We start from the raw sequence: 12,618 nt of genomic DNA on the forward strand, positions 1-12,618 counted from the left end.
AGACCCGCAGCAGCACAAGCAGCTGAAGAGGACCCCTCTGTGCTCTACAGTACAGTCAACAAACCCAAAACCAAGAAGACCTGAACATTACAAACCCTGAACCAAGAATACCTGAACACAACAAACCCAGAACCAAGAAGACCTGAACACAACAAACCCAGAACCAAGAATACCTGAACACAACAAACCCAGAACCAAGAAGACCTGAACACAACAAACCAGAACCAAGAAGACCTGAACACAACAAACCGAGAACCAAGAAGACCTGAACACAACAAACCCAGAACCAAGAAGACCTGAACACAACAAACCAGAACCAAGAAGACCTGAACACAACAAACCGAGAACCAAGAAGACCTGAACACAACAAACCCAGAACCAAGAAGACCTGAACACAACAAACCAGAACCAAGAAGACCTGAACACAACAAACCGAGAACCAAGAAGACCTGAACACAACAAACCAAGAACCAAGAAGACCTGAACACAACAAACCATAACCAAGAAGACCTGAACACAACAAACCCAGAACCAAGAAGACCTGAACATGCCAGGTTTGACAAAAACCTTGTATATCTGGAACCTTATATTTTACTAAGTGACATAAGGCCTGAGGGGGTGTGAAATATTGGCTATTATAAACCGGGTGGTTCGAGCCCTGAATGCTGACTTGCTGAAAGGCATGGTATATCAGACCGTATACCATGGGTATGACAGAAAATGATTATGTACTCGTCTAATTACATTGGTCACCAGTTTATAGTAGCAGTAACGTTTTTGTGCGTCATACACGTGGTATTTTGTCTGATATACAGTACAGACTTCTGAAATGCTGTTTCAGCCAGTCAGCTTCCAGGAACCAAACTACCCAGTTTATAATAGTATGTAATAATATATGCCATATATATATATATAATATACTCCATAAACCTCATATACGCCATCTGGCAGGTACTTTTAACCAAAGTCATTCACTCAGTCATTACAGTCATGGGTGCATAAATCCTTCATATGGGAAGTCCCAGCAGGAATAGAACCCGTGAGTCATGCTGTACAAACTGAGTCACACAGGACTGCTGTATTCACACTTAGAGTAGGAGCGCTGATCTAGGGTCAGTTTTGCCTTTTAATCTATGATGAATAAGAAATGAACTTTGACATTTGAATTGTTTTAGTTTAGTTGTTTTTAAGTAAAACATTTAAAAATATATATATTTCTGATTACAATAACTTTTGACAAAAAATTTATGAAGTAGCCAACCTCAAGGTCCAGTTATATTTTATAAGGCTATTTATTTTTTTATGTTATGTTTCTGAAACAATCATCAAACTTGTGAGACTGTATATGAAGGTCTAACAATAGTTATTGTGTTTCTATTGTATTGTATTACTTGATATTCTACTATTAGATGATACACATAGTAGAAGGTTGATGGATTTTTTTATAAAACTTTTTAATTGTTTTATGACAAAGTTATAACATGATTTTGCTTCAATGTCCAGGAAAGAGTTCTGCTTGATGAAATGTTTCTTATCGCTGAATAAATCTTCTTTGTAAAGCTCCCAGATGCTACTGTTCTACATGAAGGTCTTACTTCCACTAGCAGCCAAAACTTGTGGGACTTTTGCCTCAACGTCCAGGAAAGAGTTCTGCTTGATGCAACGTTTCTTAATGCTTTTATCAAATCTTTTTTTGTAAACTGTGTTGTGACATTTTTGAAATAAACTTTTAAGAATAAACTTAATTGCCATTGTTTTCATCTTGTTATAACAGTTTCTTCAGTGGAGAGAAACTGGAAATCTTTCAACATCTCACCTCTTGTACTGTACAGTACAGACAGTAACTACAAATAATACATTTACATTGGTTTGGAGAGCAATAGTGGTTTATTCATCATCATCATCATCATGTCTGTACAAAACATACACACTTTCAGAAGGAGCAATGTCCAGCACCTACAGTACACACAACCAGTTACATTAAATATTATTCATTGTCATTTTAAAACAGACAGACACAATATGACATAACATGGATGTTTGGAGTGTGGATGATAATTCAGTCAGCGATAGCATTCCATTCCAGAACACTGAGAGATGGAACATTCTGGAATGTCTGTCACGTTCCTGACCTTATTTCCTTTATTTTGTCTTTGTTTAGTATGGTCAGGACGTGAGCTGGGTGGGCGTTCTATGTTATGTGTTTCTATGTTGGGTTCTTTTCAATTAGCCTGATATGGTTCTCAATCAGGGGCAGGTGTTTTACGTTTCCTCTGATTGAGAACCATATTAAGGTAGGCTGTTCACACTGTTTGTTTGTGGGTGAATGTTCCTGTGTTAGTGTTTCTGCCACACGGGACTGTGTCGTTTGTGAGTTTGTTCCTGTTCGTGCGTTCTTCGTTGTCTGTAAGTTCTCATGTTCAGGTCTGTTTACGTCGTTTATTGTTTTGTAGTTTGTTAAGAGTTTTTTTCGTGTTCGTCTTTCTTTAAATAAATCATTATGTCTTCATACCTCTCTGCATATTGGTCAGATCCTTGCTCCCCCTCAGACGAGGAGGAGAACGAACGTTACAATGTCGATGATTGATAATAATACATCTCACAGTTAACAAGTTCAGACCAGGCAGTGAGATATTGCCTGATATAAGAATAACAGTCCACCATTTTGTCCAACAAGTAGTTAGAGAATACATTACATCATTGTTAAGTGAGAATGTGATGTCATATAGAATGAGTGCTATGGTCTCCAACATGGCGTGGCTCTTGACCCCCTAACTGTTGATCGACCTTCCCAGGTAGATTCTATCTCTTTGGGGACAGAGAGGGCCTAGGAGTGGAGGGGAGAGTGGAGATCCCATGGAGAGATACCTTTTACGCCCCTGACAGCACCACTGAGTGTTTTGGGATAGAGCTTGGGGCAGGGGCAGTGGGGGTAAATATGTGTGTCCCTTCTGTTAGGCCACACCCACAGGAAGTGTCACTAAATGACAGTGTCGAACAGATGCACGGACTGCATGATGTTCTAATCCTGGACCGGAGGCAGTAAGGGACAAAAAGCACAAAGGGTAAGAAGCAGATGGAGAGAAGGTTTAATAGAATAACAGAAACAGGTCCTTAAAAGTAACTGTCCAATGAAAATCTCACTTTTAAAACCTGATATTAAAGTACATATTGTACACTATTATGTATGTATACACACATTAAAATATCCTGTTATCCATATATAGTCTAATGTAGCATGTTATCCATATATCGTTTCATGTAGCCAGTTATCCATATATAGTCTAATGTAGCCTGTTATCCATATATAGTCTAATGTAGCCTGTTATCCATATGTAGTCTAATGTAGCCTGTTATCCATATATAGTCTAATGTAGCCTGTTATCCATATATAGTCTAATGTAGCCTGTTATCCATATATAGTCTAATGTAGCCTGTTATCCATATATAGTCTAATGTAGCCTGTTGTCCATATATAGTCTAGTGTAGCCTGTTATCCATATATAGTCTAATGTAGCCTGTTGTCCATATATAGTCTAATGTAGCCTGTTATCTATGTACAGTCAAAAAAATGTTTTACTTTTACCCCCCAATTTCATGCTTTCCAAATGGTAGTTACAGTCTTGTCTCATCGCTGCAATTCCCTTGCGGACTTGGGAGAGGCGAAGGATCTCTTGTGGCACAGCTAGTAACTGTGATGCAGTGCCTTAGATCACTGCGCCACTCGGGAGACCTGGACCAAGTTGCTCCTGATGTGTTTAATGATGATTTACTTTGTATTGCTGTCAGACATTATTCCACATTTTATATTACGTAATACCGTATTGTTCAGTGTCATGATATTGCTTGTTTTATTATTTAAAAAATCATTATTACATATTTAGATACATTAAAGATTTTTACATTTGCAGTTTTTACAGTGTGGCTCAGTGTCAATACAGGATATACATCATATCAGCATCATGTTGTAAATAATACAACAAATTGACAATAAAGACAATAAATACATTCATGAATTATTAATACATTGATTCATGACTATTTCCAATTTGATGTTGTTTATTGTATTTCTGCCTATTGGACACATGACGGCGCCATTGAACCATGTAGCCAATGGGTGGCTAGGCTGTAGGCTAGTCAGACCTACTACATTACTGTCAGGAGATAAACTGTCATAGATCAACACCAAGCACTGTTCATCACCACACACACACACACACACACACACACACACACAGAGGCAGTGTTAAATGAGGTGTCATTTCAGGTGTCGAGTTCAGACCCTGTGAAGAGGAAGAGAGTCTCACTAACAGGTGACTTTAACACAATTGTCTCAGAATGATTATATCTATTCACTGAAATGACCCCAGTTTAACACTGTATGTGTGTGTTCTCCTCCAGAGAAGGGTATTCAGCTGTTTAAGCAGCCAGTACTCTCAGGCTGTGGACATGTTCTCTGAGGCTCTCCACTGTAACCCCAAAGATCACAGATACACAACACCTTAAAGCTTGACCTCTAACCTATTACCCCAAACACCACAGGTACACAACATAAAATACCACTATACTCCCATAAAACACTCTCTCTCTTTCGCACTCTGTCACTCTCTCGCTCCCTCTCTTTCCATCTCTCCCCTCTCTCTCTCTTTTCCTTTTCGCTCTCTCTCTTCCTTTTCGCTCTCTCTCTCTCTATCTCTCTCTATCTCTCTCTCTCTGTGTCTCTCTCTCTCTGTCTATCTCGCTCTACAGGTGTTTGGAGAACTACTCCTCTGACTTATCAGATGACTTATCAGTCATCCGCCACCGCGGACAGATGCCCACCCAGACCCTCCCCTATAGGTTCAAGTTTTGCGTCCGGAGTCCGCACCTTGGGGGAGGGGGGGGGGTTACTCTCACGTTCTGACCATAGTTCTTTTGTATTTTCTTTGTTTTAGTGTGGTCAGGGCGTGAGTTGGGTGGGTATGATCTATGTTTTCTGTTTCTATGTGGGGTTTCTCATTTGGCCTGATATGGTTCTCAATCAGAGGCAGGTGTTAGTCATTGTCTCTGATTGGGAACCATATTTAGGTAGCCTGTGTTCTATTGTGTTTTGTGGGTGGTTGTCTTCAGTCTTTGTGTGTCTGCACCAGATAGAACTGTTTCGTTTTTCACGTTTGTTGTTTTTCACGTTTGTTGTTTTTGTATTTGTAGTGTTCAGTTTTAGATTTATTAAAATAAGATGAACACTAACCACGCTGCACTTTGGTCCTCTCCTTCTTCCACCGAAGAAAATCGTTACAGTCACTGAGATCTTCAGTAAGGCCATTCTACTGCCAATGTTTGTTTATGGAGATTGCTCAATTTTATACATCTGTCAGCAACGGGTGTGTTATAGACTATTCCACTAATCTGAAGGGATGTTCACATACTTTTGAATATATATTGTCCTGAGCTTTGTTATATATCCTAGATAGAGGACAGTCACTACAAAACCTTAGTTCTTAATATACATGTTTTCACTGTCTTTCTTTGCCATTTATGAAAGTGTTATTCAATGTGTTTATATGGGCTATAGCAGTAAAGGACAAAATCAATATTTTATCAAATCATTTTTAAGTATTACACTTTTTTACCTAAAGGGGTACTATAATTCAAAATCAAATATCTAAATGATCCATGGTACGACCACCTTAAAACAATTCCATATGTCAGCTAGTAGAACCCCCCAAACGGCTCAGACTTTTAGAGGTTCAGAAACCCAGTGTCAGAGGGAGCAATGTCCAGCACCTAAACACACAAATCAAATCAAATTGTATTTGTCACATGCGCTGAATACAACAGGTGTAGACCATACTGTGAAATGGTTACTGACAAGCCCTTAACTAACAATGCAGTTGTTTTTATGTAAGAAAATAATAAAATAAAAATATTATAAAATTGCTACAAAAAAAAGATCACACAATAAAATAACAATATCGAAGCAGTAATAACCAATTACATGAAAGATTATTCATTGTCATTTAAAAAAACACGCATCATGCAGACACAATGGGACACAATAATCCCAGACAGACAGACAGACTTAGTTATATGCATGTCAGGGTTCACTTTGGGTCCGTTGTTCTGAAGATCAGTGAGCTGAACACATCTCTTTCACACAAGAACACACTGGAAACTCAGAGCAGCTTGCCTTGGCCTTGGCATAATGACAGCTCACTGTTGTCTGTTGTTTCTAGTTAGCTAATGTTGATAGCTAAATGTTAGCTTACTAGTTAGCTCACAAGCTAAGTATGGGGTCTTGCTATAATTCAGTGGCAGCGCATCGTATTGTTCACAATCCAGTCCATTCAGAGTAGCTGTGTGATTCACAAAATTGCTTGCTTATCGCTGAATAACAGCAGCTTCATGTAGCTAACACGCTAGCTGAGCTCACTAGTTCACTCAATTCAAACGTCAGTTCAACATAAATCTGAATAACAGTATTTTTACGTGCATGCCTGGTTTATTCTATATACATTTTTGACATTTTCTTCCTTCTATTTTGTATATTTTCATCGGACTAATAGGGACATATGAATCCTGGAAGCTGCAGTAATGTTGAGATGTCAGTAGGGAGAGCTCTAGTCTAGAACACTGGTACCAAAGATTCTCCCATTCTTCATTGGTTCTGGAACCTTCAGTACCAGCTGATGAAGAGTGACGGGAATCGGTCACATTTTGCCTCTTGTAAAACATGTGGGCCCACTACTCAAATAAAGAAATGGAACTTCACTATTCTGACTTCAGACCATTTTCTATTTAGATACAGTAACATCCCTTATGTGAAATGCTCTTCCTGCATGTTAACGGCCTGACTAGGCTACTTTTAAAATGTGTCAACCACAGAACTCACACTTAGGCTATGCCTGCTTCTACTAATACTTACAGTAGACTACTTCTTGTTTCCACGCAGTGACAGTACGTTGACTCACTGTACAAGACCTCTCCCCTTCACTTCACTCTGTAAGTACACTTGACGATATCCTGGAATATAGTTTTAGTTTTAAAGTTTTTAGCCATACATCACATGACTTACTGTATCTTTGTACTTGTTGGTTCATTTTGAAATGTGTTTTGGTTGTTACATCAGGGCCTGTTTTCATAAAGTGTCTCAGACCGTATAATTATGATCTAAAAGGCTAAACTGATCCCAGATCAGCTCTCCTACTCTGATATACTTCGTGAATACTGACCCTTGACTGTGGTTTCATGTGTTTAGTTTTGTTCAGTTTATTCATTTACATGTTTAAAACATGATCAGTAGAGTTTGCCAGTAATACCCAGATCTCCATTCAATAGGGTCATGTTCACTGTCAAAGTATAACAGGGTCAAGTATAACTGTGTGTGTGTGTGTGTGTCTGTTTGTGTGTGTGAGGGTAAATTTATTTTTACATGTTAATCTGATTATTAGATATACAGTCACGACCAAAATTATTGGCACCCTTGACAAATACTGAGCTATATTGCGTTCTACAAAAGACAGGATGTACGTTGTACATGTGGTTTCACATGTAAGACTTGTGCTAGCTATTTTAAGAGCTCTGAGTGCAATAGATTGTTGTGGAGACATTTTGAAAATGGTCCTAAAGAAAGAGTGAGAGAGATTGAGTGGATGCTTCGAAAGAGCTTAGGAGAGGTATTAACATGAGACACGGTGATGGTGGGATGCGTTTAGGAGTAGTATTAACATGAGACAGTGATGGTGGGTTGTGTATAGGAGTAGTGTTAACATGAGACAGTGATGATGGGTTGTGTTTAGGAGTAGTGTTAACATGAGTCACAGTGATGGTGGGATGTGTATAGGAGTAGTATTAACATGAGACACAGTGATGGTGGGATGTGTTTAGGAGTAGTATTAACATGAGACAGTGATGGTGGGTTGTGTATAGGAGTAGTATTAACATGAGACACAGTGATGGTGGGTTGTGTATAGGAGTAGTGTTAACATGAGACAGTGATGGTGGGTTGTGTATAGGAGTAGTATTAACATGAGACACAGTGATGGTGGGTTGTGTATAGGAGTAGTGTTAACATGAGACAGTGATGGTGGGTTGTGTTTAGGAGTAGTGTTAACATGAGTCACAGTGATGGTGGGATGTGTATAGGAGTAGTATTAACATGAGACACAGTGATGGTGGGATGTGTTTAGGAGTAGTATTAACATGAGACAGTGATGGTGGGTTGTGTATAGGAGTAGTATTAACATGAGACACAGTGATGGTGGGTTGTGTATAGGAGTAGTGTTAACATGAGACAGTGATGGTGGGTTGTGTATAGGAGTAGTATTAACATGAGACACAGTGATGGTGGGTTGTGTATAGGAGTAGTGTTAACATGAGACAGTGATGGTGGGTTGTGTTTAGGAGTAGTATTAACATGAGACACAGTGATGGTGGGATGTGTTTAGGAGTAGTATTAACATGAGACAGTGATGGTGGGTTGTGTATAGGAGTAGTGTTAACATGAGACAGTGATGGTGGGTTGTGTTTAGGATTAGTATTAACATGAGACACAGTGAGAAACACTAGACTATACAGAACATGTTCCTCTGTAACTCAGTTGGTAGAACATGGCACCTGCAAAGTAATACGTTTGGTTACCAGGACCACCCATATGTAAAATATATTGACACAGGACTGTATATTGATTTTTGATTGTTGAGTCGACTAAACTGCATAATTTATGGACAGCAGACTACTACAGTAGACTTCACGGTAAATACAGGAGGCTATGGTGATGTTCACTGGATTATCTGTACAGCAGAGGAGGCTGGTGGGCGGAGATATAGGAGGATGGACTCATTGTAATGGCTGGAATGAATGGAACACTATCCATTAATTTTATTCCTATTACTGTCAAATGAATAAGGACATAATATGAGGACTAGAGGCTGCAGTAATGTTGAGATGCCAGTAGGTGGAGCTCTAGTCTAGAACACTGAACCTTCAGTACCACTTTGATGCAGCTGATGAGGAGTGATGGGAACGGGTCATATTTATCCTCTTTATAAAATGTAGGCCTACTCCTCAAAGGAAGAAATTCAACCCTTTTCTGACATGCTGTTTATCCATGTCAATGTCTTAACGTCCTGAGTAGGCAACTTTTAAAATGTGTCAATCCCAGATCTCACACGGTTTCTCTGCACTGCCAGTAAGTGTTGTTGGTTTGGATGTTGTTGGTTTATCATCACCATCCTGTCATCCATAGACCTCTACAGCCTGAACCATATCAGAGTTCTTTATATGGACATTAAACTGCACGTACTTCATTAGCACTTTATATTCACATAATAGTATATGAACAACATGCTACATTAGACTATATATGGATAACAGGATACATTAGACTATATATAGATAACAGGCTACATTAGACTATATATAGATAACAGACTACATTAGACTATATATGTATAACAGGCTAAATTAGACTATATATGTATAACAGGCTAAATTAGACTATATATGGATAACAGGATACATTAGACTATATATGGATAACAGGCTACATTAGACTATATATGGATAACAGGCTACATTAGACTATATATGGATAACAGGCTACATTAGACTATATATAGATAACAGACTACATTAGACTATATATGGATAACAGCTACATTAGACTATATATGGATAACAGGCTACATTATACTGTATATGGATAACAGGCTACATTATACTATATATGGATAACAGGCTACATTAGACTATATATGGATAACAGGCTACACTAGACTATATATAGATAACAGGCTACATTACACTATATATGGACAACAGGCTACATTAGACTGTATATGGATAACTGGCTACATTAGACTATATATGGATAACAGGCTACATTAGACTATATATGGATAACAGGCTACATTAGACTATATACAATATGAACAGCAGCACTCAATACTGCTAGCTACTACTGCAATTTACACAAGTGTCAACAGTGTAACAGAATATGACAGTGGCATGTTGTACAGTGTTTGGTGCTTAAATGTGACTTTGTCAAGTACCCAGTGTTGTGTTTCACCATTCTATCTGATCTGTTGTTAGTTTGTAATGTTTTATTAGCCCTATATTATTGAGTTCATTATTATTAGGGACCAGTACTGTTCAAGGGCCCACAGTGTAACAGAATATGATATTGGCATTATATATTACTGTCCAAATGAATGAGGACATTACATGAAGACTGGACGCTGCAGTAATGTTGAGATGCTGGTTGGCAGAGCTCTTGTCTAGGACACGGAACCTTCAACAGCACTTTGATGCAGATGAGGAGTGATGGGAATTCTAGTACAGTTAAGCATTCTAGTACAGTTAAATAGTTAACACACACACATGGACACAGGGGTCTAAGGCACTGCATCTCAGGGCAAGAGGCGTCACTACAGTCCCTGGTTCGAATCCAGGCTGTATCACATCCGGCCATGATTGGGAGTCCCATAGGGCGGCGCACAATTGGCCCAGCGTCGCCCGGGTTTGGCCGGGGTAGGCCGTCATTGTAAATAATAATTTGTTCTTAACTGACTTGCCTAGTTAAGGTCACACACACACACACACACACACACATACACAGACCAAAAAGTAATTTTGTTGGCATTTACGTATGTCCCCATTACCAGTAAAACATAATAAAAACCTATTTCTTTCACTTACTTGCTGTACTGTTTCGTTGTTCATTTGTTAATTTGTTCCGTCGTTTCTGTTGTTGGTCATTTGCTCAGCCGTTTCTTTCTCAACCAGGATTTCTATGGAACGCCGTTTGGTTCTTTGCTATGGAACGCCGTTTGGGTCTTTGCTATGGAACGCCGTTTGGTTCTTTGCTATGGAACGCCGTTTGGTTCTTTGCTATGGAACGCCGTTTGGGTCTTTGCTATGGAACGCCGTTTGGGTCTTTGCTATGGAACGCCGTTTGGGTCTTTGCTATGGAACGCCGTTTGGTTCTTTGCTATGGAACGCCGTTTGGGTCTTTGCTATGGAACGCCGTTTGGTTCTTTGCTATGGAACGCCGTTTGGGTCTTTGCTATGGAACGCCGTTTGGTTCTTTGCTATGGAACGCCGTTTGGGTCTTTGCTATGGAACGCCGTTTGGGTCTTTGCTATGGACCGCCGTTTGGTTCTTTGCTATGGAACGCCGTTTGGGTCTTTGCTATGGAACGCCGTTTGGTTCTTTGCTATGGAACGCCGTTTGGGTCTTTGCTATGGAACGCCGTTTGGTTCTTTGCTATGGAACGCCGTTTGGGTCTTTGCTATGGAACGCCGTTTGGGTCTTTGCTATGGAACACCGTTTGGTTCTTTGCTATGGAACGCCGTTTGGTTCTTTGCTATGGAACGCCGTTTGGTTCTTTGCTATGGAACGCCGTTTGGGTCTTTGCTATGGAACGCCGTTTGGGTCTTTGCTATGGAACGCCGTTTGGGTCTTTGCTATGGAACGCCGTTTGGGTCTTTGCTATGGAACGCCGTTTGGTTCTTTGCTATGGAACGCCGTTTGGGTCTTTGCTATGGAACGCCGTTTGGTTCTTTGCTATGGAACGCCGTTTGGGTCTTTGCTATGGAACGCCGTTTGGGTCTTTGCTATGGAACGCCGTTTGGGTCTTTGCTATGGAACGCCGTTTGGGTCTTTGCTATGGAACACCGTATGGTTCTTTGCTATGGAACACCGTTTGGGTCTTTGCTATGGAACGCCGTTTGGTTCTTTGCTATGGACCGCCGTTTGGGTCTTTGCTATGGAACGCCGTTTGGGTCTTTGCTATGGAACACCGTTTGGGTCTTTGCTATGGAAAGCTGTTTGGGTCTTTGCTATGGAACGCCGTTTGGTTCTTTGCTATGGAACACCGTTTGGGTCTTTGCTATGGAACGCCGTTTGGGTCTTTGCTATGGAACGCCGTTTGGGTCTTTGCTATGGAACGCCGTTTGGGTCTTTGCTATGGAACGCCGTTTGGGTCTTTGCTATGGAACGCCGTTTGGGTCTTTGCTATGGAACGCCGTTTGGGTCTTTGCTATGGAACGCCTTTTTGGTTCTTTGCTATGGAACGCCGTTTGGGTCTTTGCTATGGAACGCCGTTTGGGTCTTTGCTATGGAACACCGTTTGGGTCTTTGCTATGGAACGCCGTTTGGTTCTTTGCTATGGAACACCGTTTGGGTCTTTGCTATGAAACGCCGTTTGGGTCTTTGCTATGGAACGCCGTTTGGGTCTCTGCATGTCAAAAAAGATAAGCGTCAAATAACACTATCTGACGGGTCAAATAAGCTTGTTGACCAATCAGAACCTGAATGACTGCACGTCACATAATAATTGAACTCGTTCATACATTTTCTACGTAGTTATTACACTATCACTCGTATTTCATATGTCACAACGATTCATCGATACGTATGCCATGATGCTGGTAAAGTTGTCTCGCGCACCTACAGTGCTGGTCATAAAAAAAAGCTAGCTCATGGATGCAAACAATGTTCTTCCCCAAAAACAGAGCAAAATGACATAATCTGTTTCAGTAGCTTTAGTCAGCTTGCTAACTATATAGCTAGGTGTCATCATCTAAAATAACCCTAATGTATAAGACAGTTCTTATTTGATTAATGGTGGTCGGCCCC

The 12,618-nt window shown here is 40.1% G+C and overlaps 1 long non-coding RNA gene across 1 annotated transcript in view; it reads right to left on the reverse strand.

The window, feature by feature from the left end:
- Positions 1–228: 228 nt before the first annotated feature.
- LOC139568076 (uncharacterized) overlaps positions 229–12,618 on the reverse strand; it is a 245,886-nt gene continuing 233,496 nt past the window's right edge. Inside the window, exons 3-4 of the long non-coding RNA XR_011673507.1 lie at positions 327–449; positions 229–296 (exon numbers count right to left, since the gene is read on the reverse strand). This is a non-coding gene — a long non-coding RNA (uncharacterized lncRNA). The remainder of the gene's footprint in view (positions 297–326; positions 450–12,618) is intronic.

Source organism: Salvelinus alpinus, chromosome 2 (assembly GCF_045679555.1).
Source record: "Salvelinus alpinus chromosome 2, SLU_Salpinus.1, whole genome shotgun sequence".
Taxonomy (NCBI): Eukaryota; Metazoa; Chordata; class Actinopteri; order Salmoniformes; family Salmonidae; genus Salvelinus; species Salvelinus alpinus.